Below are 21,851 nucleotides of genomic sequence, written 5' to 3' on the forward strand. Positions count from 1 at the left end.
TCTCATAGCTTTGTATTGTGCTCGCTTTGGCAGCACATATACTAAAATTGGATCGATACAGAGAAGATTAGCATGGCCCCTGCGAAAGGATGACACGCAAATCCGTGAAGCGCTCCTTATTTTCCTCACACGTCGAGACACAGAGAAATTGGAACCAAACAGAGAAGATTGGGCGGTAGTGACCCGGGGAGAATAAATTGTCCATTCCCCTCAGTCTAGTCTAAGGAGGAGGGGAAATGCTGGATGAGAGAAGCTCAGTCTACAGTAGAATGACAGGAACATTTGTGAAGACTTCCTTATTTTGAAATGGGGAGTGAGACAAGGTTGCAGCCTGAGACCAACTTTATTCAACATGTAGACAAATAATTGTCGAGTTAGGCACGGTTGCAGTCTGAGTTCAACTTTATTCAAAGTTTAGAAATGAATTGGGGAGTGAGACAAGGTTGCACTCTGAGTCCAACTTTATTCAATATCTACAAATGAATTGGAGAGAGACTTGTGTTCAATTTTAGTCCAGTTGTATTAAACATAACAAACTTGAATGTCACAACATTTTAAACAGACATCAAAGTCAGACTCAGACTCAAACTCTCTCCCTCTACTAATTGGGGAGTTAGTTATAAGTATCCTTGGCCAGGCCATGTTGCAGAAAACGGGGGAAGGGTGGGAAGTGGTCGGGGCAGGGGAACAAAGACTTGGGGAGGAGCAACTAAAAGCAGCAGGTGAGGGAGGGGTTACAGACCAAGAGTCCTGAATCATAAAAGGCTTTGTTTTTAAACTACATTTTAGTCTAAGATCAATCTTGAAAAAAATCTAAAGTCAATTCTATTTCAAGTTCTACATCTCCAAATAAAGTTTAAACATCACAGCAATATTCTAGGGGTGGTTTTTGAGGGTCTGAACTCTGTTTGACCCCAACCATGACCAGAACCTTCAGAGAGGTTGTGATCTATATATGAGGGCCTCTCATAGCTTTGTATTGTGCTCGCTTTGGCAGCACATATACTAAAATTGGATCGATACAGAGAAGATTAGCATGGCCCCTGCGAAAGGATGACACGCAAATCCGTGAAGCGCTCCTTATTTTCCTCACAAGTCGAGACACAGAGAAATTGGAACCAAACAGAGAAGATTGGGCGGTAGTGACCCGGGGAGAATAAATTGTCCATTCCCCTCAGTCTAGTCTAAGGAGGAGGGGAAATGCTGGATGAGAGAAGCTCAGTCTACAGTAGAATGACAGGAACATTTGTGAAGACTTCCTTAATTTTGAAATGGGGAGTGAGACAAGGTTGCAGCCTGAGACCAACTTTATTCAACATGTAGACAAATAATTGGCGAGTTAGGCACGGTTGCAGTCTGAGTTCAACTTTATTCAAAGTTTAAAAATGAATTGGGGAGTGAGACAAGGTTGCACTCTGAGTCCAACTTTATTCAATATCTACAAATGAATTGGAGAGAGACTTGTGTTCAATTTTAGTCCAGTTGTATTAAACATAACAAACTTGAATGTCACAACATTTTAAACAGACATCAAAGTCAGACTCAGACTCAAACTCTCTCCCTCTACTAATTGGGGAGTTAGTTATAAGTATCCTTGGCCAGGCCATGTTGCAGAAAACGGGGGAAGGGTGGGAAGTGGTCGGGGCAGGGGAACAAAGACTTGGGGAGGAGCAACTAAAAGCAGCAGGTGAGGGAGGGGTTACAGACCAAGAGTCCTGAATCATAAAAGGCTTTGTTTTTAAACTACATTTTAGTCTAAGATCAATCTTGAAAAAAATCTAAAGTCAATTCTATTTCAAGTTCTACATCTCCAAATAAAGTTTAAACATCACAGCAATATTCTAGGGGTGGTTTTTGAGGGTCTGAACTCTGTTTGACCCCAACCATGACCAGAACCTTCAGAGAGGTTGTGATCTATATATGAGGGCCTCTCATAGCTTTGTATTGTGCTCGCTTTGGCAGCACATATACTAAAATTGGATCGATACAGAGAAGATTAGCATGGCCCCTGCGAAAGGATGACACGCAAATCCGTGAAGCGCTCCTTATTTTCCTCACACGTCGAGACACAGAGAAATTGGAACCAAACAGAGAAGATTGGGCGGTAGTGACCCGGGGAGAATAAATTGTCCATTCCCCTCAGTCTAGTCTAAGGAGGAGGGGAAATGCTGGATGAGAGAAGCTCAGTCTACAGTAGAATGACAGGAACATTTGTGAAGACTTCCTTAATTTTGAAATGGGGAGTGAGACAAGGTTGCAGCCTGAGACCAACTTTATTCAACATGTAGACAAATAATTGGCGAGTTAGGCACGGTTGCAGTCTGAGTTCAACTTTATTCAAAGTTTAAAAATGAATTGGGGAGTGAGACAAGGTTGCACTCTGAGTCCAACTTTATTCAATATCTACAAATGAATTGGAGAGAGACTTGTGTTCAATTTTAGTCCAGTTGTATTAAACATAACAAACTTGAATGTCACAACATTTTAAACAGACATCAAAGTCAGACTCAGACTCAAACTCTCTCCCTCTACTAATTGGGGAGTTAGTTATAAGTATCCTTGGCCAGGCCATGTTGCAGAAAACGGGGGAAGGGTGGGAAGTGGTCGGGGCAGGGGAACAAAGACTTGGGGAGGAGCAACTAAAAGCAGCAGGTGAGGGAGGGGTTACAGACCAAGAGTCCTGAATCATAAAAGGCTTTGTTTTTAAACTACATTTTAGTCTAAGATCAATCTTGAAAAAAATCTAAAGTCAATTCTATTTCAAGTTCTACATCTCCAAATAAAGTTTAAACATCACAGCAATATTCTAGGGGTGGTTTTTGAGGGTCTGAACTCTGTTTGACCCCAACCATGACCAGAACCTTCAGAGAGGTTGTGATCTATATATGAGGGCCTCTCATAGCTTTGTATTGTGCTCGCTTTGGCAGCACATATACTAAAATTGGATCGATACAGAGAAGATTAGCATGGCCCCTGCGAAAGGATGACACGCAAATCCGTGAAGCGCTCCTTATTTTCCTCACACGTCGAGACACAGAGAAATTGGAACCAAACAGAGAAGATTGGGCGGTAGTGACCCGGGGAGAATAAATTGTCCATTCCCCTCAGTCTAGTCTAAGGAGGAGGGGAAATGCTGGATGAGAGAAGCTCAGTCTACAGTAGAATGACAGGAACATTTGTGAAGACTTCCTTAATTTTGAAATGGGGAGTGAGACAAGGTTGCAGCCTGAGACCAACTTTATTCAACATGTAGACAAATAATTGGCGAGTTAGGCACGGTTGCAGTCTGAGTTCAACTTTATTCAAAGTTTAAAAATGAATTGGGGAGTGAGACAAGGTTGCACTCTGAGTCCAACTTTATTCAATATCTACAAATGAATTGGAGAGAGACTTGTGTTCAATTTTAGTCCAGTTGTATTAAACATAACAAACTTGAATGTCACAACATTTTAAACAGACATCAAAGTCAGACTCAGACTCAAACTCTCTCCCTCTACTAATTGGGGAGTTAGTTATAAGTATCCTTGGCCAGGCCATGTTGCAGAAAACGGGGGAAGGGTGGGAAGTGGTCGGGGCAGGGGAACAAAGACTTGGGGAGGAGCAACTAAAAGCAGCAGGTGAGGGAGGGGTTACAGACCAAGAGTCCTGAATCATAAAAGGCTTTGTTTTTAAACTACATTTTAGTCTAAGATCAATCTTGAAAAAAATCTAAAGTCAATTCTATTTCAAGTTCTACATCTCCAAATAAAGTTTAAACATCACAGCAATATTCTAGGGGTGGTTTTTGAGGGTCTGAACTCTGTTTGACCCCAACCATGACCAGAACCTTCAGAGAGGTTGTGATCTATATATGAGGGCCTCTCATAGCTTTGTATTGTGCTCGCTTTGGCAGCACATATACTAAAATTGGATCGATACAGAGAAGATTAGCATGGCCCCTGCGAAAGGATGACACGCAAATCCGTGAAGCGCTCCTTATTTTCCTCACACGTCGAGAAATTGGAACCAAACAGAGAAGATTGGGCGGTAGTGACCCGGGGAGAATAAATTGTCCATTCCCCTCAGTCTAGTCTAAGGAGGAGGGGAAATGCTGGATGAGAGAAGCTCAGTCTACAGTAGAATGACAGGAACATTTGTGAAGACTTCCTTAATTTTGAAATGGGGAGTGAGACAAGGTTGCAGCCTGAGACCAACTTTATTCAACATGTAGACAAATAATTGGCGAGTTAGGCACGGTTGCAGTCTGAGTTCAACTTTATTCAAAGTTTAAAAATGAATTGGGGAGTGAGACAAGGTTGCACTCTGAGTCCAACTTTATTCAATATCTACAAATGAATTGGAGAGAGACTTGTGTTCAATTTTAGTCCAGTTGTATTAAACATAACAAACTTGAATGTCACAACATTTTAAACAGACATCAAAGTCAGACTCAGACTCAAACTCTCTCCCTCTACTAATTGGGGAGTTAGTTATAAGTATCCTTGGCCAGGCCATGTTGCAGAAAACGGGGGAAGGGTGGGAAGTGGTCGGGGCAGGGGAACAAAGACTTGGGGAGGAGCAACTAAAAGCAGCAGGTGAGGGAGGGGTTACAGACCAAGAGTCCTGAATCATAAAAGGCTTTGTTTTTAAACTACATTTTAGTCTAAGATCAATCTTGAAAAAAATCTAAAGTCAATTCTATTTCAAGTTCTACATCTCCAAATAAAGTTTAAACATCACAGCAATATTCTAGGGGTGGTTTTTGAGGGTCTGAACTCTGTTTGACCCCAACCATGACCAGAACCTTCAGAGAGGTTGTGATCTATATATGAGGGCCTCTCATAGCTTTGTATTGTGCTCGCTTTGGCAGCACATATACTAAAATTGGATCGATACAGAGAAGATTAGCATGGCCCCTGCGAAAGGATGACACGCAAATCCGTGAAGCGCTCCTTATTTTCCTCACACGTCGAGACAGAAATTGGAACCAAACAGAGAAGATTGGGCGGTAGTGACCCGGGGAGAATAAATTGTCCATTCCCCTCAGTCTAGTCTAAGGAGGAGGGGAAATGCTGGATGAGAGAAGCTCAGTCTACAGTAGAATGACAGGAACATTTGTGAAGACTTCCTTAATTTTGAAATGGGGAGTGAGACAAGGTTGCAGCCTGAGACCAACTTTATTCAACATGTAGACAAATAATTGGCGAGTTAGGCACGGTTGCAGTCTGAGTTCAACTTTATTCAAAGTTTAAAAATGAATTGGGGAGTGAGACAAGGTTGCACTCTGAGTCCAACTTTATTCAATATCTACAAATGAATTGGAGAGAGACTTGTGTTCAATTTTAGTCCAGTTGTATTAAACATAACAAACTTGAATGTCACAACATTTTAAACAGACATCAAAGTCAGACTCAGACTCAAACTCTCTCCCTCTACTAATTGGGGAGTTAGTTATAAGTATCCTTGGCCAGGCCATGTTGCAGAAAACGGGGGAAGGGTGGGAAGTGGTCGGGGCAGGGGAACAAAGACTTGGGGAGGAGCAACTAAAAGCAGCAGGTGAGGGAGGGGTTACAGACCAAGAGTCCTGAATCATAAAAGGCTTTGTTTTTAAACTACATTTTAGTCTAAGATCAATCTTGAAAAAAATCTAAAGTCAATTCTATTTCAAGTTCTACATCTCCAAATAAAGTTTAAACATCACAGCAATATTCTAGGGGTGGTTTTTGAGGGTCTGAACTCTGTTTGACCCCAACCATGACCAGAACCTTCAGAGAGGTTGTGATCTATATATGAGGGCCTCTCATAGCTTTGTATTGTGCTCGCTTTGGCAGCACATATACTAAAATTGGATCGATACAGAGAAGATTAGCATGGCCCCTGCGAAAGGATGACACGCAAATCCGTGAAGCGCTCCTTATTTTCCTCACACGTCGAGACACAGAGAATTGGAACCAAACAGAGAAGATTGGGCGGTAGTGACCCGGGGAGAATAAATTGTCCATTCCCCTCAGTCTAGTCTAAGGAGGAGGGGAAATGCTGGATGAGAGAAGCTCAGTCTACAGTAGAATGACAGGAACATTTGTGAAGACTTCCTTAATTTTGAAATGGGGAGTGAGACAAGGTTGCAGCCTGAGACCAACTTTATTCAACATGTAGACAAATAATTGGCGAGTTAGGCACGGTTGCAGTCTGAGTTCAACTTTATTCAAAGTTTAAAAATGAATTGGGGAGTGAGACAAGGTTGCACTCTGAGTCCAACTTTATTCAATATCTACAAATGAATTGGAGAGAGACTTGTGTTCAATTTTAGTCCAGTTGTATTAAACATAACAAACTTGAATGTCACAACATTTTAAACAGACATCAAAGTCAGACTCAGACTCAAACTCTCTCCCTCTACTAATTGGGGAGTTAGTTATAAGTATCCTTGGCCAGGCCATGTTGCAGAAAACGGGGGAAGGGTGGGAAGTGGTCGGGGCAGGGGAACAAAGACTTGGGGAGGAGCAACTAAAAGCAGCAGGTGAGGGAGGGGTTACAGACCAAGAGTCCTGAATCATAAAAGGCTTTGTTTTTAAACTACATTTTAGTCTAAGATCAATCTTGAAAAAAATCTAAAGTCAATTCTATTTCAAGTTCTACATCTCCAAATAAAGTTTAAACATCACAGCAATATTCTAGGGGTGGTTTTTGAGGGTCTGAACTCTGTTTGACCCCAACCATGACCAGAACCTTCAGAGAGGTTGTGATCTATATATGAGGGCCTCTCATAGCTTTGTATTGTGCTCGCTTTGGCAGCACATATACTAAAATTGGATCGATACAGAGAAGATTAGCATGGCCCCTGCGAAAGGATGACACGCAAATCCGTGAAGCGCTCCTTATTTTCCTCACACGTCGAGACACAGAGAAATTGGAACCAAACAGAGAAGATTGGGCGGTAGTGACCCGGGGAGAATAAATTGTCCATTCCCCTCAGTCTAGTCTAAGGAGGAGGGGAAATGCTGGATGAGAGAAGCTCAGTCTACAGTAGAATGACAGGAACATTTGTGAAGACTTCCTTAATTTTGAAATGGGGAGTGAGACAAGGTTGCAGCCTGAGACCAACTTTATTCAACATGTAGACAAATAATTGGCGAGTTAGGCACGGTTGCAGTCTGAGTTCAACTTTATTCAAAGTTTAAAAATGAATTGGGGAGTGAGACAAGGTTGCACTCTGAGTCCAACTTTATTCAATATCTACAAATGGAATTGGAGAGAGACTTGTGTTCAATTTTAGTCCAGTTGTATTAAACATAACAAACTTGAATGTCACAACATTTTAAACAGACATCAAAGTCAGACTCAGACTCAAACTCTCTCCCTCTACTAATTGGGGAGTTAGTTATAAGTATCCTTGGCCAGGCCATGTTGCAGAAAACGGGGGAAGGGTGGGAAGTGGTCGGGGCAGGGGAACAAAGACTTGGGGAGGAGCAACTAAAAGCAGCAGGTGAGGGAGGGGTTACAGACCAAGAGTCCTGAATCATAAAAGGCTTTGTTTTTAAACTACATTTTAGTCTAAGATCAATCTTGAAAAAAATCTAAAGTCAATTCTATTTCAAGTTCTACATCTCCAAATAAAGTTTAAACATCACAGCAATATTCTAGGGGTGGTTTTTGAGGGTCTGAACTCTGTTTGACCCCAACCCTGACCAGAACCTTCAGAGAGGTTGTGATCTATATATGAGGGCCTCTCATAGCTTTGTATTGTGCTCGCTTTGGCAGCACATATACTAAAATTGGATCGATACAGAGAAGATTAGCATGGCCCCTGCGAAAGGATGACACGCAAATCCGTGAAGCGCTCCTTATTTTCCTCACACGTCGAGACACAGAGAAATTGGAACCAAACAGAGAAGATTGGGCGGTAGTGACCCGGGGAGAATAAATTGTCCATTCCCCTCAGTCTAGTCTAAGGAGGAGGGGAAATGCTGGATGAGAGAAGCTCAGTCTACAGTAGAATGACAGGAACATTTGTGAAGACTTCCTTAATTTTGAAATGGGGAGTGAGACAAGGTTGCAGCCTGAGACCAACTTTATTCAACATGTAGACAAATAATTGGCGAGTTAGGCACGGTTGCAGTCTGAGTTCAACTTTATTCAAAGTTTAAAAATGAATTGGGGAGTGAGACAAGGTTGCACTCTGAGTCCAACTTTATTCAATATCTACAAATGAATTGGAGAGAGACTTGTGTTCAATTTTAGTCCAGTTGTATTAAACATAACAAACTTGAATGTCACAACATTTTAAACAGACATCAAAGTCAGACTCAGACTCAAACTCTCTCCCTCTACTAATTGGGGAGTTAGTTATAAGTATCCTTGGCCAGGCCATGTTGCAGAAAACGGGGGAAGGGTGGGAAGTGGTCGGGGCAGGGGAACAAAGACTTGGGGAGGAGCAACTAAAAGCAGCAGGTGAGGGAGGGGTTACAGACCAAGAGTCCTGAATCATAAAAGGCTTTGTTTTTAAACTACATTTTAGTCTAAGATCAATCTTGAAAAAAATCTAAAGTCAATTCTATTTCAAGTTCTACATCTCCAAATAAAGTTTAAACATCACAGCAATATTCTAGGGGTGGTTTTTGAGGGTCTGAACTCTGTTTGACCCCAACCCTGACCAGAACCTTCAGAGAGGTTGTGATCTATATATGAGGGCCTCTCATAGCTTTGTATTGTGCTCGCTTTGGCAGCACATATACTAAAATTGGATCGATACAGAGAAGATTAGCATGGCCCCTGCGAAAGGATGACACGCAAATCCGTGAAGCGCTCCTTATTTTCCTCACACGTCGAGACACAGAGAAATTGGAACCAAACAGAGAAGATTGGGCGGTAGTGACCCGGGGAGAATAAATTGTCCATTCCCCTCAGTCTAGTCTAAGGAGGAGGGGAAATGCTGGATGAGAGAAGCTCAGTCTACAGTAGAATGACAGGAACATTTGTGAAGACTTCCTTAATTTTGAAATGGGGAGTGAGACAAGGTTGCAGCCTGAGACCAACTTTATTCAACATGTAGACAAATAATTGGCGAGTTAGGCACGGTTGCAGTCTGAGTTCAACTTTATTCAAAGTTTAAAAATGAATTGGGGAGTGAGACAAGGTTGCACTCTGAGTCCAACTTTATTCAATATCTACAAATGAATTGGAGAGAGACTTGTGTTCAATTTTAGTCCAGTTGTATTAAACATAACAAACTTGAATGTCACAACATTTTAAACAGACATCAAAGTCAGACTCAGACTCAAACTCTCTCCCTCTACTAATTGGGGAGTTAGTTATAAGTATCCTTGGCCAGGCCATGTTGCAGAAAACGGGGGAAGGGTGGGAAGTGGTCGGGGCAGAGGAACAAAGACTTGGGGAGGAGCAACTAAAAGCAGCAGGTGAGGGAGGGGTTACAGACCAAGAGTCCTGAATCATAAAAGGCTTTGTTTTTAAACTACATTTTAGTCTAAGATCAATCTTGAAAAAAATCTAAAGTCAATTCTATTTCAAGTTCTACATCTCCAAATAAAGTTTAAACATCACAGCAATATTCTAGGGGTGGTTTTTGAGGGTCTGAACTCTGTTTGACCCCAACCCTGACCAGAACCTTCAGAGAGGTTGTGATCTATATATGAGGGCCTCTCATAGCTTTGTATTGTGCTCGCTTTGGCAGCACATATACTAAAATTGGATCGATACAGAGAAGATTAGCATGGCCCCTGCGAAAGGATGACACGCAAATCCGTGAAGCGCTCCTTATTTTCCTCACACGTCGAGACACAGAGAAATTGGAACCAAACAGAGAAGATTGGGCGGTAGTGACCCGGGGAGAATAAATTGTCCATTCCCCTCAGTCTAGTCTAAGGAGGAGGGGAAATGCTGGATGAGAGAAGCTCAGTCTACAGTAGAATGACAGGAACATTTGTGAAGACTTCCTTAATTTTGAAATGGGGAGTGAGACAAGGTTGCAGCCTGAGACCAACTTTATTCAACATGTAGACAAATAATTGGCGAGTTAGGCACGGTTGCAGTCTGAGTTCAACTTTATTCAAAGTTTAAAAATGAATTGGGGAGTGAGACAAGGTTGCACTCTGAGTCCAACTTTATTCAATATCTACAAATGAATTGGAGAGAGACTTGTGTTCAATTTTAGTCCAGTTGTATTAAACATAACAAACTTGAATGTCACAACATTTTAAACAGACATCAAAGTCAGACTCAGACTCAAACTCTCTCCCTCTACTAATTGGGGAGTTAGTTATAAGTATCCTTGGCCAGGCCATGTTGCAGAAAACGGGGGAAGGGTGGGAAGTGGTCGGGGCAGGGGAACAAAGACTTGGGGAGGAGCAACTAAAAGCAGCAGGTGAGGGAGGGGTTACAGACCAAGAGTCCTGAATCATAAAAGGCTTTGTTTTTAAACTACATTTTAGTCTAAGATCAATCTTGAAAAAAATCTAAAGTCAATTCTATTTCAAGTTCTACATCTCCAAATAAAGTTTAAACATCACAGCAATATTCTAGGGGTGGTTTTTGAGGGTCTGAACTCTGTTTGACCCCAACCATGACCAGAACCTTCAGAGAGGTTGTGATCTATATATGAGGGCCTCTCATAGCTTTGTATTGTGCTCGCTTTGGCAGCACATATACTAAAATTGGATCGATACAGAGAAGATTAGCATGGCCCCTGCGAAAGGATGACACGCAAATCCGTGAAGCGCTTCTTATTTTCCTCACACGTCGAGACACAGAGAAATTGGAACCAAACAGAGAAGATTGGGCGGTAGTGACCCGGGGAGAATAAATTGTCCATTCCCCTCAGTCTAGTCTAAGGAGGAGGGGAAATGCTGGATGAGAGAAGCTCAGTCTACAGTAGAATGACAGGAACATTTGTGAAGACTTCCTTAATTTTGAAATGGGGAGTGAGACAAGGTTGCAGCCTGAGACCAACTTTATTCAACATGTAGACAAATAATTGGCGAGTTAGGCACGGTTGCAGTCTGAGTTCAACTTTATTCAAAGTTTAAAAATGAATTGGGGAGTGAGACAAGGTTGCACTCTGAGTCCAACTTTATTCAATATCTACAAATGAATTGGAGAGAGACTTGTGTTCAATTTTAGTCCAGTTGTATTAAACATAACAAACTTGAATGTCACAACATTTTAAACAGACATCAAAGTCAGACTCAGACTCAAACTCTCTCCCTCTACTAATTGGGGAGTTAGTTATAAGTATCCTTGGCCAGGCCATGTTGCAGAAAACGGGGGAAGGGTGGGAAGTGGTCGGGGCAGGGGAACAAAGACTTGGGGAGGAGCAACTAAAAGCAGCAGGTGAGGGAGGGGTTACAGACCAAGAGTCCTGAATCATAAAAGGCTTTGTTTTTAAACTACATTTTAGTCTAAGATCAATCTTGAAAAAAATCTAAAGTCAATTCTATTTCAAGTTCTACATCTCCAAATAAAGTTTAAACATCACAGCAATATTCTAGGGGTGGTTTTTGAGGGTCTGAACTCTGTTTGACCCCAACCATGACCAGAACCTTCAGAGAGGTTGTGATCTATATATGAGGGCCTCTCATAGCTTTGTATTGTGCTCGCTTTGGCAGCACATATACTAAAATTGGATCGATACAGAGAAGATTAGCATGGCCCCTGCGAAAGGATGACACGCAAATCCGTGAAGCGCTCCTTATTTTCCTCACACGTCGAGACACAGAGAAATTGGAACCAAACAGAGAAGATTGGGCGGTAGTGACCCGGGGAGAATAAATTGTCCATTCCCCTCAGTCTAGTCTAAGGAGGAGGGGAAATGCTGGATGAGAGAAGCTCAGTCTACAGTAGAATGACAGGAACATTTGTGAAGACTTCCTTAATTTTGAAATGGGGAGTGAGACAAGGTTGCAGCCTGAGACCAACTTTATTCAACATGTAGACAAATAATTGGCGAGTTAGGCACGGTTGCAGTCTGAGTTCAACTTTATTCAAAGTTTAAAAATGAATTGGGGAGTGAGACAAGGTTGCACTCTGAGTCCAACTTTATTCAATATCTACAAATGAATTGGAGAGAGACTTGTGTTCAATTTTAGTCCAGTTGTATTAAACATAACAAACTTGAATGTCACAACATTTTAAACAGACATCAAAGTCAGACTCAGACTCAAACTCTCTCCCTCTACTAATTGGGGAGTTAGTTATAAGTATCCTTGGCCAGGCCATGTTGCAGAAAACGGGGGAAGGGTGGGAAGTGGTCGGGGCAGGGGAACAAAGACTTGGGGAGGAGCAACTAAAAGCAGCAGGTGAGGGAGGGGTTACAGACCAAGAGTCCTGAATCATAAAAGGCTTTGTTTTTAAACTACATTTTAGTCTAAGATCAATCTTGAAAAAAATCTAAAGTCAATTCTATTTCAAGTTCTACATCTCCAAATAAAGTTTAAACATCACAGCAATATTCTAGGGGTGGTTTTTGAGGGTCTGAACTCTGTTTGACCCCAACCATGACCAGAACCTTCAGAGAGGTTGTGATCTATATATGAGGGCCTCTCATAGCTTTGTATTGTGCTCGCTTTGGCAGCACATATACTAAAATTGGATCGATACAGAGAAGATTAGCATGGCCCCTGCGAAAGGATGACACGCAAATCCGTGAAGCGCTCCTTATTTTCCTCACACGTCGAGACACAGAGAAATTGGAACCAAACAGAGAAGATTGGGCGGTAGTGACCCGGGGAGAATAAATTGTCCATTCCCCTCAGTCTAGTCTAAGGAGGAGGGGAAATGCTGGATGAGAGAAGCTCAGTCTACAGTAGAATGACAGGAACATTTGTGAAGACTTCCTTAATTTTGAAATGGGGAGTGAGACAAGGTTGCAGCCTGAGACCAACTTTATTCAACATGTAGACAAATAATTGGCGAGTTAGGCACGGTTGCAGTCTGAGTTCAACTTTATTCAAAGTTTAAAAATGAATTGGGGAGTGAGACAAGGTTGCACTCTGAGTCCAACTTTATTCAATATCTACAAATGAATTGGAGAGAGACTTGTGTTCAATTTTAGTCCAGTTGTATTAAACATAACAAACTTGAATGTCACAACATTTTAAACAGACATCAAAGTCAGACTCAGACTCAAACTCTCTCCCTCTACTAATTGGGGAGTTAGTTATAAGTATCCTTGGCCAGGCCATGTTGCAGAAAACGGGGGAAGGGTGGGAAGTGGTCGGGGCAGGGGAACAAAGACTTGGGGAGGAGCAACTAAAAGCAGCAGGTGAGGGAGGGGTTACAGACCAAGAGTCCTGAATCATAAAAGGCTTTGTTTTTAAACTACATTTTAGTCTAAGATCAATCTTGAAAAAAATCTAAAGTCAATTCTATTTCAAGTTCTACATCTCCAAATAAAGTTTAAACATCACAGCAATATTCTAGGGGTGGTTTTTGAGGGTCTGAACTCTGTTTGACCCCAACCATGACCAGAACCTTCAGAGAGGTTGTGATCTATATATGAGGGCCTCTCATAGCTTTGTATTGTGCTCGCTTTGGCAGCACATATACTAAAATTGGATCGATACAGAGAAGATTAGCATGGCCCCTGCGAAAGGATGACACGCAAATCCGTGAAGCGCTCCTTATTTTCCTCACACGTCGAGACACAGAGAAATTGGAACCAAACAGAGAAGATTGGGCGGTAGTGACCCGGGGAGAATAAATTGTCCATTCCCCTCAGTCTAGTCTAAGGAGGAGGGGAAATGCTGGATGAGAGAAGCTCAGTCTACAGTAGAATGACAGGAACATTTGTGAAGACTTCCTTAATTTTGAAATGGGGAGTGAGACAAGGTTGCAGCCTGAGACCAACTTTATTCAACATGTAGACAAATAATTGGCGAGTTAGGCACGGTTGCAGTCTGAGTTCAACATTATTCAAAGTTTAAAAATGAATTGGGGAGTGAGACAAGGTTGCACTCTGAGTCCAACTTTATTCAATATCTACAAATGAATTGGAGAGAGACTTGTGTTCAATTTTAGTCCAGTTGTATTAAACATAACAAACTTGAATGTCACAACATTTTAAACAGACATCAAAGTCAGACTCAGACTCAAACTCTCTCCCTCTACTAATTGGGGAGTTAGTTATAAGTATCCTTGGCCAGGCCATGTTGCAGAAAACGGGGGAAGGGTGGGAAGTGGTCGGGGCAGGGGAACAAAGACTTGGGGAGGAGCAACTAAAAGCAGCAGGTGAGGGAGGGGTTACAGACCAAGAGTCCTGAATCATAAAAGGCTTTGTTTTTAAACTACATTTTAGTCTAAGATCAATCTTGAAAAAAATCTAAAGTCAATTCTATTTCAAGTTCTACATCTCCAAATAAAGTTTAAACATCACAGCAATATTCTAGGGGTGGTTTTTGAGGGTCTGAACTCTGTTTGACCCCAACCATGACCAGAACCTTCAGAGAGGTTGTGATCTATATATGAGGGCCTCTCATAGCTTTGTATTGTGCTCGCTTTGGCAGCACATATACTAAAATTGGATCGATACAGAGAAGATTAGCATGGCCCCTGCGAAAGGATGACACGCAAATCCGTGAAGCGCTCCTTATTTTCCTCACACGTCGAGACACAGAGAAATTGGAACCAAACAGAGAAGATTGGGCGGTAGTGACCCGGGGAGAATAAATTGTCCATTCCCCTCAGTCTAGTCTAAGGAGGAGGGGAAATGCTGGATGAGAGAAGCTCAGTCTACAGTAGAATGACAGGAACATTTGTGAAGACTTCCTTAATTTTGAAATGGGGAGTGAGACAAGGTTGCAGCCTGAGACCAACTTTATTCAACATGTAGACAAATAATTGGCGAGTTAGGCACGGTTGCAGTCTGAGTTCAACTTTATTCAAAGTTTAAAAATGAATTGGGGAGTGAGACAAGGTTGCACTCTGAGTCCAACTTTATTCAATATCTACAAATGAATTGGAGAGAGACTTGTGTTCAATTTTAGTCCAGTTGTATTAAACATAACAAACTTGAATGTCACAACATTTTAAACAGACATCAAAGTCAGACTCAGACTCAAACTCTCTCCCTCTACTAATTGGGGAGTTAGTTATAAGTATCCTTGGCCAGGCCATGTTGCAGAAAACGGGGGAAGGGTGGGAAGTGGTCGGGGCAGGGGAACAAAGACTTGGGGAGGAGCAACTAAAAGCAGCAGGTGAGGGAGGGGTTACAGACCAAGAGTCCTGAATCATAAAAGGCTTTGTTTTTAAACTACATTTTAGTCTAAGATCAATCTTGAAAAAAATCTAAAGTCAATTCTATTTCAAGTTCTACATCTCCAAATAAAGTTTAAACATCACAGCAATATTCTAGGGGTGGTTTTTGAGGGTCTGAACTCTGTTTGACCCCAACCATGACCAGAACCTTCAGAGAGGTTGTGATCTATATATGAGGGCCTCTCATAGCTTTGTATTGTGCTCGCTTTGGCAGCACATATACTAAAATTGGATCGATACAGAGAAGATTAGCATGGCCCCTGCGAAAGGATGACAAGCAAATCCGTGAAGCGCTCCTTATTTTCCTCACACGTCGAGACACAGAGAAATTGGAACCAAACAGAGAAGATTGGGCGGTAGTGACCCGGGGAGAATAAATTGTCCATTCCCCTCAGTCTAGTCTAAGGAGGAGGGGAAATGCTGGATGAGAGAAGCTCAGTCTACAATGACAGGAACATTTGTGAAGACTTCCTTAATTTTGAAATGGGGAGTGAGACAAGGTTGCAGCCTGAGACCAACTTTATTCAACATGTAGACAAATAATTGGCGAGTTAGGCACGGTTGCAGTCTGAGTTCAACTTTATTCAAAGTTTAAAAATGAATTGGGGAGTGAGACAAGGTTGCACTCTGAGTCCAACTTTATTCAATATCTACAAATGAATTGGAGAGAGACTTGTGTTCAATTTTAGTCCAGTTGTATTAAACATAACAAACTTGAATGTCACAACATTTTAAACAGACATCAAAGTCAGACTCAAACTCTCTCCCTCTACTAATTGGGGAGTTAGTTATAAGTATCCTTGGCCAGGCCATGTTGCAGAAAACGGGGGAAGGGTGGGAAGTGGTCGGGGCAGGGGAACAAAGACTTGGGGAGGAGCAACTAAAAGCAGCAGGTGAGGGAGGGGTTACAGACCAAGAGTCCTGAATCATAAAAGGCTTTGTTTTTAAACTACATTTTAGTCTAAGATCAATCTTGAAAAAAATCTAAAGTCAATTCTATTTCAAGTTCTACATCTCCAAATAAAGTTTAAACATCACAGCAATATTCTAGGGGTGGTTTTTGAGGGTCTGAACTCTGTTTGACCCCAACCCTGACCAGAACCTTCAGAGAGGTTGTGATCTATATATGAGGGCCTCTCATAGCTTTGTATTGTGCTCGCTTTGGCAGCACATATACTAAAATTGGATCGATACAGAGAAGATTAGCATGGCCCCTGCGAAAGGATGACACGCAAATCCGTGAAGCGCTCCTTATTTTCCTCACACGTCGAGACACAGAGAAATTGGAACCAAACAGAGAAGATTGGGCGGTAGTGACCCGGGGAGAATAAATTGTCCATTCCCCTCAGTCTAGTCTAAGGAGGAGGGGAAATGCTGGATGAGAGAAGCTCAGTCTACAGTAGAATGACAGGAACATTTGTGAAGACTTCCTTAATTTTGAAATGGGGAGTGAGACAAGGTTGCAGCCTGAGACCAACTTTATTCAACATGTAGACAAATAATTGGCGAGTTAGGCACGGTTGCAGTCTGAGTTCAACTTTATTCAAAGTTTAAAAATGAATTGGGGAGTGAGACAAGGTTGCACTCTGAGTCCAACTTTATTCAATATCTACAAATGAATTGGAGAGAGACTTGTGTTCAATTTTAGTCCAGTTGTATTAAACATAACAAACTTGAATGTCACAACATTTTAAACAGACATCAAAGTCAGACTCAGACTCAAACTCTCTCCCTCTACTAATTGGGGAGTTAGTTATAAGTATCCTTGGCCAGGCCATGTTGCAGAAAACGGGGGAAGGGTGGGAAGTGGTCGGGGCAGGGGAACAAAGACTTGGGGAGGAGCAACTAAAAGCAGCAGGTGAGGGAGGGGTTACAGACCAAGAGTCCTGAATCATAAAAGGCTTTGTTTTTAAACTACATTTTAGTCTAAGATCAATCTTGAAAAAAATCTAAAGTCAATTCTATTTCAAGTTCTACATCTCCAAATAAAGTTTAAACATCACAGCAATATTCTAGGGGTGGTTTTTGAGGGTCTGAACTCTGTTTGACCCCAACCCTGACCAGAACCTTCAGAGAGGTTGTGATCTATATATGAGGGCCTCTCATAGCTTTGTATTGTGCTCGCTTTGGCAGCACATATACTAAAATTGGATCGATACAGAGAAGATTAGCATGGCCCCTGCGAAAGGATGACACGCAAATCCGTGAAGCGCTCCTTATTTTCCTCACACGTCGAGACACAGAGAAATTGGAACCAAACAGAGAAGATTGGGCGGTAGTGACCCGGGGAGAATAAATTGTCCATTCCCCTCAGTCTAGTCTAAGGAGGAGGGGAAATGCTGGATGAGAGAAGCTCAGTCTACAGTAGAATGACAGGAACATTTGTGAAGACTTCCTTAATTTTGAAATGGGGAGTGAGACAAGGTTGCAGCCTGAGACCAACTTTATTCAACATGTAGACAAATAATTGGCGAGTTAGGCACGGTTGCAGTCTGAGTTCAACTTTATTCAAAGTTTAAAAATGAATTGGGGAGTGAGACAAGGTTGCACTCTGAGTCCAACTTTATTCAATATCTACAAATGAATTGGAGAGAGACTTGTGTTCAATTTTAGTCCAGTTGTATTAAACATAACAAACTTGAATGTCACAACATTTTAAACAGACATCAAAGTCAGACTCAGACTCAAACTCTCTCCCTCTACTAATTGGGGAGTTAGTTATAAGTATCCTTGGCCAGGCCATGTTGCAGAAAACGGGGGAAGGGTGGGAAGTGGTCGGGGCAGGGGAACAAAGACTTGGGGAGGAGCAACTAAAAGCAGCAGGTGAGGGAGGGGTTACAGACCAAGAGTCCTGAATCATAAAAGGCTTTGTTTTTAAACTACATTTTAGTCTAAGATCAATCTTGAAAAAAATCTAAAGTCAATTCTATTTCAAGTTCTACATCTCCAAATAAAGTTTAAACATCACAGCAATATTCTAGGGGTGGTTTTTGAGGGTCTGAACTCTGTTTGACCCCAACCATGACCAGAACCTTCAGAGAGGTTGTGATCTATATATGAGGGCCTCTCATAGCTTTGTATTGTGCTCGCTTTGGCAGCACATATACTAAAATTGGATCGATACAGAGAAGATTAGCATGGCCCCTGCGAAAGGATGACACGCAAATCCGTGAAGCGCTCCTTATTTTCCTCACACGTCGAGACACAGAGAAATTGGAACCAAACAGAGAAGATTGGGCGGTAGTGACCCGGGGAGAATAAATTGTCCATTCCCCTCAGTCTAGTCTAAGGAGGAGGGGAAATGCTGGATGAGAGAAGCTCAGTCTACAGTAGAATGACAGGAACATTTGTGAAGACTTCCTTAATTTTGAAATGGGGAGTGAGACAAGGTTGCAGCCTGAGACCAACTTTATTCAACATGTAGACAAATAATTGGCGAGTTAGGCACGGTTGCAGTCTGAGTTCAACTTTATTCAAAGTTTAAAAATGAATTGGGGAGTGAGACAAGGTTGCACTCTGAGTCCGACTTTATTCAATATCTACAAATGAATTGGAGAGAGACTTGTGTTCAATTTTAGTCCAGTTGTATTAAACATAACAAACTTGAATGTCACAACATTTTAAACAGACATCAAAGTCAGACTCAGACTCAAACTCTCTCCCTCTACTAATTGGGGAGTTAGTTATAAGTATCCTTGGCCAGGCCATGTTGCAGAAAACGGGGGAAGGGTGGGAAGTGGTCGGGGCAGGGGAACAAAGACTTGGGGAGGAGCAACTAAAAGCAGCAGGTGAGGGAGGGGTTACAGACCAAGAGTCCTGAATCATAAAAGGCTTTGTTTTTAAACTACATTTTAGTCTAAGATCAATCTTGAAAAAAATCTAAAGTCAATTCTATTTCAAGTTCTACATCTCCAAATAAAGTTTAAACATCACAGCAATATTCTAGGGGTGGTTTTTGAGGGTCTGAACTCTGTTTGACCCCAACCCTGACCAGAACCTTCAGAGAGGTTGTGATCTATATATGAGGGCCTCTCATAGCTTTGTATTGTGCTCGCTTTGGCAGCACATATACTAAAATTGGATCGATACAGAGAAGATTAGCATGGCCCCTGCGAAAGGATGACACGCAAATCCGTGAAGCGCTCCTTATTTTCCTCACACGTCGAGACACAGAGAAATTGGAACCAAACAGAGAAGATTGGGCGGTAGTGACCCGGGGAGAATAAATTGTCCATTCCCCTCAGTCTAGTCTAAGGAGGAGGGGAAATGCTGGATGAGAGAAGCTCAGTCTACAGTAGAATGACAGGAACATTTGTGAAGACTTCCTTAATTTTGAAATGGGGAGTGAGACAAGGTTGCAGCCTGAGACCAACTTTATTCAACATGTAGACAAATAATTGGCGAGTTAGGCACGGTTGCAGTCTGAGTTCAACTTTATTCAAAGTTTAAAAATGAATTGGGGAGTGAGACAAGGTTGCACTCTGAGTCCAACTTTATTCAATATCTACAAATGAATTGGAGAGAGACTTGTGTTCAATTTTAGTCCAGTTGTATTAAACATAACAAACTTGAATGTCACAACATTTTAAACAGACATCAAAGTCAGACTCAGACTCAAACTCTCTCCCTCTACTAATTGGGGAGTTAGTTATAAGTATCCTTGGCCAGGCCATGTTGCAGAAAACGGGGGAAGGGTGGGAAGTGGTCGGGGCAGGGGAACAAAGACTTGGGGAGGAGCAACTAAAAGCAGCAGGTGAGGGAGGGGTTACAGACCAAGAGTCCTGAATCATAAAAGGCTTTGTTTTTAAACTACATTTTAGTCTAAGATCAATCTTGAAAAAAATCTAAAGTCAATTCTATTTCAAGTTCTACATCTCCAAATAAAGTTTAAACATCACAGCAATATTCTAGGGGTGGTTTTTGAGGGTCTGAACTCTGTTTGACCCCAACCCTGACCAGAACCTTCAGAGAGGTAGTGATCTATTAAAGCGAGCACAATACATAGCTTTGTATTGTGCTCGCTTTGGCAGCACATATACTAAAATTGGATCGATACAGAGAAGATTAGCATGGCCCCTGCGAAAGGATGACACGCAAATCCGTGAAGCGCTCCTTATTTTCCTCACACGTCGAGACACAGAGAAATTGGAACCAAACAGAGAAGATTGGGCGGTAGTGACCCGGGGAGAATAAATTGTCCATTCCCCTCAGTCTAGTCTAAGGAGGAGGGGAAATGCTGGATGAGAGAAGCTCAGTCTACAATGACAGGAACATTTGTGAAGACTTCCTTAATTTTGAAATGGGGAGTGAGACAAGGTTGCAGCCTGAGACCAACTTTATTCAACATGTAGACAAATAATTGGCGAGTTAGGCACGGTTGCAGTCTGAGTTCAACTTTATTCAAAGTTTAAAAATGAATTGGGGAGTGAGACAAGGTTGCACTCTGAGTCCAACTTTATTCAATATCTACAAATGAATTGGAGAGAGACTTGTGTTCAATTTTAGTCCAGTTGTATTAAACATAACAAACTTGAATGTCACAACATTTTAAACAGACATCAAAGTCAGACTCAGACTCAAACTCTCTCCCTCTACTAATTGGGGAGTTAGTTATAAGTATCCTTGGCCAGGCCATGTTGCAGAAAACGGGGGAAGGGTGGGAAGTGGTCGGGGCAGGGGAACAAAGACTTGGGGAGGAGCAACTAAAAGCAGCAGGTGAGGGAGGGGTTACAGACCAAGAGTCCTGAATCATAAAAGGCTTTGTTTTTAAACTACATTTTAGTCTAAGATCAATCTTGAAAAAAATCTAAAGTCAATTCTATTTCAAGTTCTACATCTCCAAATAAAGTTTAAACATCACAGCAATATTCTAGGGGTGGTTTTTGAGGGTCTGAACTCTGTTTGACCCCAACCATGACCAGAACCTTCAGAGAGGTTGTGATCTATATATGAGGGCCTCTCATAGCTTTGTATTGTGCTCGCTTTGGCAGCACATATACTAAAATTGGATCGATACAGAGAAGATTAGCATGGCCCCTGCGAAAGGATGACACGCAAATCCGTGAAGCGCTCCTTATTTTCCTCACACGTCGAGACACAGAGAAATTGGAACCAAACAGAGAAGATTGGGCGGTAGTGACCCGGGGAGAATAAATTGTCCATTCCCCTCAGTCTAGTCTAAGGAGGAGGGGAAATGCTGGATGAGAGAAGCTCAGTCTACAATGACAGGAACATTTGTGAAGACTTCCTTAATTTTGAAATGGGGAGTGAGACAAGGTTGCAGCCTGAGACCAACTTTATTCAACATGTAGACAAATAATTGGCGAGTTAGGCACGGTTGCAGTCTGAGTTCAACTTTATTCAAAGTTTAAAAATGAATTGGGGAGTGAGACAAGGTTGCACTCTGAGTCCAACTTTATTCAATATCTACAAATGAATTGGAGAGAGACTTGTGTTCAATTTTAGTCCAGTTGTATTAAACATAACAAACTTGAATGTCACAACATTTTAAACAGACATCAAAGTCAGACTCAGACTCAAACTCTCTCCCTCTACTAATTGGGGAGTTAGTTATAAGTATCCTTGGCCAGGCCATGTTGCAGAAA

General features: G+C 41.9%; 23 non-coding genes across 23 annotated transcripts; all 23 read left to right on the forward strand.

Annotated features, from left to right (window-relative positions):
- Window positions 1-17: 17 nt before the first annotated feature.
- On the forward strand, window positions 18-124 carry LOC118940630. Its single transcript, XR_005037218.1, has one exon. It is a non-coding gene; the product is annotated as a U6 spliceosomal RNA (small nuclear RNA).
- An 857-nt stretch (window positions 125-981) lies between these two features.
- LOC118940631 lies at window positions 982-1,088 on the forward strand. Its single transcript, XR_005037219.1, has one exon. It is a non-coding gene; the product is annotated as a U6 spliceosomal RNA (small nuclear RNA).
- An 858-nt stretch (window positions 1,089-1,946) lies between these two features.
- On the forward strand, window positions 1,947-2,053 carry LOC118940578. The gene has a single exon (XR_005037166.1). It is a non-coding gene; the product is annotated as a U6 spliceosomal RNA (small nuclear RNA).
- An 858-nt stretch (window positions 2,054-2,911) lies between these two features.
- Window positions 2,912-3,018, forward strand: LOC118940579. Its single transcript, XR_005037167.1, has one exon. It is a non-coding gene; the product is annotated as a U6 spliceosomal RNA (small nuclear RNA).
- An 858-nt stretch (window positions 3,019-3,876) lies between these two features.
- Window positions 3,877-3,983, forward strand: LOC118940633. The gene has a single exon (XR_005037221.1). It is a non-coding gene; the product is annotated as a U6 spliceosomal RNA (small nuclear RNA).
- An 850-nt stretch (window positions 3,984-4,833) lies between these two features.
- Window positions 4,834-4,940, forward strand: LOC118940580. The gene has a single exon (XR_005037168.1). It is a non-coding gene; the product is annotated as a U6 spliceosomal RNA (small nuclear RNA).
- An 854-nt stretch (window positions 4,941-5,794) lies between these two features.
- Window positions 5,795-5,901, forward strand: LOC118940581. Its single transcript, XR_005037169.1, has one exon. It is a non-coding gene; the product is annotated as a U6 spliceosomal RNA (small nuclear RNA).
- An 857-nt stretch (window positions 5,902-6,758) lies between these two features.
- On the forward strand, window positions 6,759-6,865 carry LOC118940582. Its single transcript, XR_005037170.1, has one exon. It is a non-coding gene; the product is annotated as a U6 spliceosomal RNA (small nuclear RNA).
- An 859-nt stretch (window positions 6,866-7,724) lies between these two features.
- LOC118940583 lies at window positions 7,725-7,831 on the forward strand. Its single transcript, XR_005037171.1, has one exon. It is a non-coding gene; the product is annotated as a U6 spliceosomal RNA (small nuclear RNA).
- An 858-nt stretch (window positions 7,832-8,689) lies between these two features.
- LOC118940584 lies at window positions 8,690-8,796 on the forward strand. The gene has a single exon (XR_005037172.1). It is a non-coding gene; the product is annotated as a U6 spliceosomal RNA (small nuclear RNA).
- Window positions 8,797-9,654: 858 nt separating this feature from the next.
- Window positions 9,655-9,761, forward strand: LOC118940585. The gene has a single exon (XR_005037173.1). It is a non-coding gene; the product is annotated as a U6 spliceosomal RNA (small nuclear RNA).
- Window positions 9,762-10,619: 858 nt separating this feature from the next.
- LOC118940637 lies at window positions 10,620-10,726 on the forward strand. The gene has a single exon (XR_005037225.1). It is a non-coding gene; the product is annotated as a U6 spliceosomal RNA (small nuclear RNA).
- Window positions 10,727-11,584: 858 nt separating this feature from the next.
- Window positions 11,585-11,691, forward strand: LOC118940586. Its single transcript, XR_005037174.1, has one exon. It is a non-coding gene; the product is annotated as a U6 spliceosomal RNA (small nuclear RNA).
- Window positions 11,692-12,549: 858 nt separating this feature from the next.
- On the forward strand, window positions 12,550-12,656 carry LOC118940587. Its single transcript, XR_005037175.1, has one exon. It is a non-coding gene; the product is annotated as a U6 spliceosomal RNA (small nuclear RNA).
- An 858-nt stretch (window positions 12,657-13,514) lies between these two features.
- On the forward strand, window positions 13,515-13,621 carry LOC118940589. Its single transcript, XR_005037177.1, has one exon. It is a non-coding gene; the product is annotated as a U6 spliceosomal RNA (small nuclear RNA).
- An 858-nt stretch (window positions 13,622-14,479) lies between these two features.
- On the forward strand, window positions 14,480-14,586 carry LOC118940590. Its single transcript, XR_005037178.1, has one exon. It is a non-coding gene; the product is annotated as a U6 spliceosomal RNA (small nuclear RNA).
- Window positions 14,587-15,444: 858 nt separating this feature from the next.
- LOC118940641 lies at window positions 15,445-15,551 on the forward strand. Its single transcript, XR_005037229.1, has one exon. It is a non-coding gene; the product is annotated as a U6 spliceosomal RNA (small nuclear RNA).
- An 847-nt stretch (window positions 15,552-16,398) lies between these two features.
- Window positions 16,399-16,505, forward strand: LOC118940591. The gene has a single exon (XR_005037179.1). It is a non-coding gene; the product is annotated as a U6 spliceosomal RNA (small nuclear RNA).
- Window positions 16,506-17,363: 858 nt separating this feature from the next.
- Window positions 17,364-17,470, forward strand: LOC118940592. Its single transcript, XR_005037180.1, has one exon. It is a non-coding gene; the product is annotated as a U6 spliceosomal RNA (small nuclear RNA).
- Window positions 17,471-18,328: 858 nt separating this feature from the next.
- LOC118940593 lies at window positions 18,329-18,435 on the forward strand. Its single transcript, XR_005037181.1, has one exon. It is a non-coding gene; the product is annotated as a U6 spliceosomal RNA (small nuclear RNA).
- An 858-nt stretch (window positions 18,436-19,293) lies between these two features.
- Window positions 19,294-19,400, forward strand: LOC118940594. Its single transcript, XR_005037182.1, has one exon. It is a non-coding gene; the product is annotated as a U6 spliceosomal RNA (small nuclear RNA).
- Window positions 19,401-20,260: 860 nt separating this feature from the next.
- LOC118940595 lies at window positions 20,261-20,367 on the forward strand. Its single transcript, XR_005037183.1, has one exon. It is a non-coding gene; the product is annotated as a U6 spliceosomal RNA (small nuclear RNA).
- An 853-nt stretch (window positions 20,368-21,220) lies between these two features.
- On the forward strand, window positions 21,221-21,327 carry LOC118940596. Its single transcript, XR_005037184.1, has one exon. It is a non-coding gene; the product is annotated as a U6 spliceosomal RNA (small nuclear RNA).
- Window positions 21,328-21,851: the final 524 nt, after the last annotated feature.

Source organism: Oncorhynchus mykiss, chromosome 17 (assembly GCF_013265735.2).
Source record: "Oncorhynchus mykiss isolate Arlee chromosome 17, USDA_OmykA_1.1, whole genome shotgun sequence".
Lineage (NCBI taxonomy): Eukaryota > Metazoa > Chordata > Actinopteri > Salmoniformes > Salmonidae > Oncorhynchus > Oncorhynchus mykiss.